Below are 6,923 nucleotides of genomic sequence, written 5' to 3' on the forward strand. Positions count from 1 at the left end.
CATTCACACTGTGTTTACCTTTTTTGCTGTCACCCCCATCGCGGTAAGTCGCCATGGATTGCCTTATTTCATATAATACTGCTGCTTTAGTTAACTCAAACTGTTCTTTGTGGCAAGGCTTTCGACTTTGTCCCATGTCTCAGGTCCCATGGACTGAGTACAACTCGCCAAGTACTTATTACTATAACAAAATAAGACGAAACACGAAAAAACAACCTATGAAAAGAAGGAAAAATCTGTACTACATGTATTTGCTCCGCATCATTATCTTATTAATAACGCCTAAGTCTAGAAAGAATAGCCTATGCCCAAAAGAAGGAAACAATTCTAATGCAAATTTAAACCAATTATTTGCAAACATAAGTTTCCTTAGACAATAACTACTGAAAACTATTTTTCGGGGTAATAATTTATTCGGGGAAATGACATTCGGGGACATGGGCTATTCGGGATAATGGTATTCGGGGAAATTGACTATTCGGGGTGATGTCATTCGGGGTATTGGAATTCGGGGTACTGGACCATTCGGGGTATTGGTTTTCGGGGAAATGGTTTTCGGGGTAATGGAATTCGGGGATGTGTTATAGGACCGTTCTAGGCTGCCCCAAAACTTCATGAAATGTAGATGTAGAGTGCGATGAGAGGAATACGAATGTATGTACACTGAAATAAATTTTGTTGTTGTTTCCACCGAATCCATGGTAAAATTAAGAACTGTACCAACAATTTTCAACCGAATGCAAAATTCTGTTAATTGTACTGAAACATTGTCAATATTACCATGCGTGAAGTACCATTGACTAAAAACATTCTTGATGTTACTATTTTGACATTGTATTTTTGACCATGTTTATCTAAGACGCGCAACATTCAAGTCTACATGGTCGAAATTACGATGCCCAAATAGTAGAACCAAGAATGTTTTTAGTCAACAGTAATACACGCATGGTAATATTGACAATGTTTCAGTACAATTAACAGAATTTTGCATTCGGTTGGAAATTGTTGGTACAGTTCTTAATTCTACCATGGATTCGGTGGAAACGACAACAAAATTTATTTCAGTGTAGGTCAACCCGGAAAGACGCAGGTCAGATTAGGGGTAGGCGGGGCATTATGGACACCCGGGGCAGAATGGACACCCTCAATATTTTGAAATATGCGAACTTTTTTGAACTTTTAATGAATGGAGAATATAGTCCATTTGTCTAAAACGTAGTTTCAGGAAAGAAACAATCGAAATTAAAATTATACTGGATTTTACACGAAAAAGTTGCGTCCTCCGTTTTTTGTGCATGGAAATTATAATTTTCACACCATCTAAAATAAGATTTAGTGATTAATTTATTGCAGATCGATTAAAACCTGATGTTTCTAGAACACATGCAAGTAGTTTTGCTGTATCTACATGCTTAACATGTTTATATTTTCTTCTTTATTATATCAAAAATCAAGTTTGGAAATATCTTCTGCTGTCGGGGCAAAATGGACACTCACCTTTTTGAAACAAGAGGCAAGGGAAAAATATAACCTAAATCACAAACCAACCAAATTCTTCGATTTCAGTATATTTTCGGTTAAATGTTCACTATAGTAGTCATAGGGTGAAACAAATTGGTCAAAAAACGACAGCAGTGGAAAATAGTTGTTCTAGGCACAGCTGTACATGCCGACAAAAACGAAGCTTTATCCAAAACAGCCTGAATTTAAATTAACTGAACAAAAATTAACTACTTATGCGTATTATTCATCCATAATAGTCAGACGCGCCAACCTGGTAAAATTATTGGGGGGGCAAAGCTTGGTATTTGAGATTTTTTGTAATTGTAATTGGCTTCTTTGGCGGTGTTGAGATAATTCCATATTCTGAATCTGCATGCGAAACTGAGCCGAAATCCAAATTTTCATGAATTTTGGTGACCGGGAACCTATTTAAAAATCAATTTGAAGCTTGTATGGGAGCGATTTGTCGAATCACCCCTCGTCGCATTTTGTACTGGATGGAGCTGTCAAACAGTTACCCCGCTGTCAAAAGGTGATTTCAAAAAATCTCTTTGAAATTGATTTTAGGTACCAAAATAAAGTTCTAAAAATCTGAAAAAAATCATAGTGGCTCAAAAAAAGGTGCTCTTTCGTATAAAATTAAAAAATCGATACGTTTTTCTTAATTTAAAAACCCAATTGCTCAGTCCAAACCCAGGCCGACAACTGTCAGCCCATCTGCTTGTAGGCAGATGTGGACTTACTAAGCCTCCCCCGTTAGCATGTCCTACACTGAATTAGCACACCGGGATCTTCCACAGGCAGGCGCTGGCGTTACCAGTCCCAACAAGTGTCAGATACATTAAATAGATGGGGTAGAGGATATAAGAAGATGTGGGAATAGGATGGGAAGGGGCAGAAATGAAGAGATAGTAGAGAGGTTTCGATTTTGCTGCTGAAACGAGAAAAAGAAAGAATGATAAAGAACATTAGCGATATGTTCATAGATTTTGATTTGGTCGATAATTTCTCATCTATTTTGTTTCCATATCGTTGCATCGGTGACTATTTTCATCGCCTTTATAGTTTTTGTTAGGGCCATCTCGCGTTTTTTCGTCATGTCCTCTTTGCCGGTTGGCGACGTTCGGGATGTAAGTAGAAAAGCATGCATTTAATATGATTAATACAACAGTAATTGTGATTACTCAGTACTTCCAGCCCATTTGTCCGAAGTACATATCAGGCATCCCGTTTTAACAAGTCCTTCACAGAATCAAAACCCGGATCTTCCACAGACAGTCCTAACTAGTGTCAGATAATTTCAATTGAGGATAGGAAGCGGCAAAATGAGAAGACAGTAGAGAAGGTTTGGTTCATTGGTAGCTGTGTTCATGTGATGTTTGTCTGACATTGAAAAACTATTTTCCGTTAGTGTTTAACTTTCCACCCCAAATTTAATACCGAAAAAATATCTGATCAGATGTATACATACTATATATAGTTTGGCTATTCTATGTCCACATTGAAATGCTTTTGTTAATACATCTTTTATCAAGAAGGAATAATGTTGTCTACTGTTATAAAATAATTCAGTTAAAGGGCAGCTCAAGGGGCAGCTAATGTATTGTAATCCAGAATAAACCTACAGAAAATGTCTCAATAAAAAGTTAACTCTAGTTCAACTAACTACATAAACTGAAAAGTGTTATTATATTTTACCAATGATTTCATCCTAATCTTGACCCTAACATAGTTATGCGCTTAGTGTAAGTGGACGCCGCTTATGATTTTGGTTGGACAATGACCAAAAATAGTGTTGTTTCGACAATAGTCACATACTATGCCCTACGACATTGACGATTTTATTGTCTATGTCTCACCTATTTAGCGCCACCCAGCAGGGACTTGGTCTAATACCCAATTCAGTATATCCGCTCCACGTAATGTACCGTACCTCTTTTGATTTATGATATATTACGCGGAACATTACTCTCTTCATTCTGATAGCGGCTATGTAACCCATTGGATTAAAAACCTCCATCAAACATGAAGTGATTAATCGGAGACTGAAGACTCTATACCAAATTTGGCTTAGAGACAGGTAATCAGTGAGGTCAGTCTTTCTCGTTTGTCAGAGACGATTTATACGTATTAAGACAAACTTTCCACTGCATCTGCCAGCAATAATCGGTGATCGATCAACATTTCGAGTACCCCAATTTACACAAGAATGCCAAGGATCACCGCTCATGCTTTATAATACAGTTGGAAAAACTAGAACAACACCTGGCCACAATGATGCATAAAGCACTAAAGCGGACCGGAAGTGTCGGTGAGCCAGTCCCACCTTGGTATTTGAGATTTTTTGTATGGGAAAAACGAAAATTCGTCAAATATTGGCAAATATTGGGGGGGCAAAACCATGCTTGCCCCCCCTAAGTTGGCGCCTATGATAATAGTTGTTTTATAATTAAATGACTTTATAGGTGTAAATAATGTACGAAATTCGTAAAAGTCTCATGGTGTCCATATTGCCCCATGGGGGTGTCCATTCTGCCCCGCATGCTTGAAGACGGTCATGAAAAACTAACATTTTTCATAACATTTTTTGAAGTGGATAAATCATTTTTCTTCGTGAGCATTCTTATGCAATAGATGCTAAATAGACTTTAAAAGGATACATGTATCAAAAAACTAAACTTTTTTGACTCTTGCCAGGTAAAGTTGGCAAAAACCTTAGGGTGTCCATAATGCCCCGCCTACCCCTACCGTAAATCAGTGGATGAGTTCAACACTAAGGTAAAAATATAATTTGGACATATATATAATTTGGACATGCACTGTGATGTATGTCTTGTTCCGGAGAGCTAATAAAAGTAGATACTTCTGAATATCGATTATTGGATCAAACAGACCCTATTCTGATGACTTACGTGGAAAATATTAATTCAGTAACAAATTTTGAAAACGACGTATAATCAATGGTGTAGCATTGATTATACGTCGTTTTCAAAATTTGTTACTGAATTATTGGATCAAACAGACCCTATTCTGATGACTTACGTGGAAAATACGCTTAACAATTAAGAATTTACTTCAAAATTATCGAAAATGTAAAATATTTTACTAAAACCCCTCAAATGCACAGGTGTGCAAGACGACATACACTTCACAGTCACATACAAAATTCTCAGAATCGTTGAATTTATAATTGTAAGATATTTAAAAGCCTTATTGCAATGAAAACTGTTCAATAAAGAAGCATTGGGCAGCCAATCTCTTAACATTCATCTAGAACGCCTAAAATAGGTGATGTCCAAAATACATTACAAGTTTTCTACTGTAAATATTTATATTTTGGTCATCTGACGAACTACATGGGGATGCTATGCGATTGCATACTTGGAGGCGTATTATGTGGTTCTGGCGATATTTCCTCGATTTTAACAAAAACTGTAATAGTTATCAAAATAAATGCCTGTTAAGCGGAGAAATTTGATTATTTACAAGAAAATACTTGTTAATTTATGCTACTTTCATGATAAAGCAGTATTCATTGCTAAACATGAAGATAATTGCCTTGTCCAAATTATATATACCTGAGGGTGTCCAAAGCATATTTTCGGTGTCCAAAATGCAATTCTAAAAGGTGATTGGAAATTGTGATTTCCTCAGCTTAAAATGCGTTCGTTAAGCTTTTTATTGAATGTTGCTTTCATAACAAAACGCGCTGCCAACTTCCAGTCGGCATTTCTGAATCATCGCAACGAATCAAGCACCACCTCTGCTGCTGTTTGTGTTAGTGAGATCGGAGAAACGTCAGACTCCCGCCTGCTGATTGGCTGCGACGACTCTGGCGACGGTTTCATCCGCGACGGATTCAAATCGTCGCGTTCGATAAGGGGGGAAACCGTCAATATCACCAGGAACCAACCAGGAACGCAAAGTACAATCATATTATAAGCGTAACAGTAACTTTGCAAAATAATCAATTCCTTTCTAAAGCCCACGTATCAGTATTTCGAACAATTCATTTACAATAAAATGTATAGTTTTGCAAATATTACATATGTAGAAAAATATTTTTTTGTATTGTTACGATACTTAACAACCTGTAAATAACTTACAGAGTTGGTGTTTTCGGCATAATTATTAGGCTGATCAAGGGCCTAAAGGTTATGGATCGTTTGATTTAGTATTGACGGTTTCCCCCCTTATCGAACGCGACGATTTGAATCCGTCGCGGATGAAACCGTCGCCAGAGTCGTCGCAGCCAATCAGCAGGCGGGAGTCTGACGTTTTTCAAAGACCAATATGTTAGCCGTAAATGTGCAAAATTTCATTTCATTCGGTTTCATTTTGCACATTTACGGCTAACATATTGGTATTTGTAAAACATTTGACTTGACTTGAATATGTTAAAAGAAAACAAAATTACAGCATGTTGAATACTTATTGAAAAAAATCAATCATTTTCATGATCTTGCAAATGTGTAACTAGCGCCGCCAAGTGGCGGAGTTTCGAAACAAGTGGTCCATTTGCTTTGAGCCCTTCATTTACCAAAAAACATTGCCGAAGACACCAATTTTCTAACTATCAAACTGCAAATGCAAAGTTGTACCGGTCGGTACAGATACCAATGTACGCAACTATTTATCAAACTGTTGAATTTAAGTTGCATACAGTATAATACACATGTGTAAGTGTGCTGTGAAAATATAATCTCAAACCGTTTGAGAAAAGGTCATTCAATATTGCAACCATGTCTCACGAGTTTTCATCGCTATATTATTACACAATTTCTGCACACTATATCATATTGTTACAACTTGGTATAAGTGACTCAGACCGTTCTTTATGGTTGAATGCTTACTAGTTTCATATTTTTCAACAGAAAATCGCCTGTTTGTGGTACATTAACATTAACAGATAGAGCAGATATACTAGTAGCAGATGTACTAGTAGCCCATATGAATAAAACTGAGTAAATACTCTTTACTCAGATCTCTGTGAAGATTCACAGAGATTTGTTCTACGGCTTCACATTGATTTAGTAAAGAGTATTTACTCAACTTTATTCATATGGCCTACTGTTTGGAGTTTATTACAAACTGTAATTTTCTATGCGGGATGAAAGGGTGCGCGTTTCGAACGCAGCTTGCTGAGAATCTAAGATAAGCGCGACAATAATGATTCTGATATGAAACAGAATAAGAGATGCGGATATTTACAAAATGCATAAAAAATAAATAGTTATTCCGTGTATACTTTTATATCTGAGTGTTTGTGTCAGATTGTTTAGATGGCTTGAACCGGTCTGAACCTTGCAAAATCTGTTTGGCATCTGATGCGATGCGCATCTTGCGGAAGCAAAAAATAATGCATCTTTCCAACCATCGGAATCGGATGTGTCGTTGGTGTCGTCCCCTCGTTTGGTGCC

The sequence above is a fragment of the Aedes albopictus genome, chromosome 1 (genome assembly GCF_035046485.1).
Source record: "Aedes albopictus strain Foshan chromosome 1, AalbF5, whole genome shotgun sequence".
NCBI lineage: Eukaryota > Metazoa > Arthropoda > Insecta > Diptera > Culicidae > Aedes > Aedes albopictus.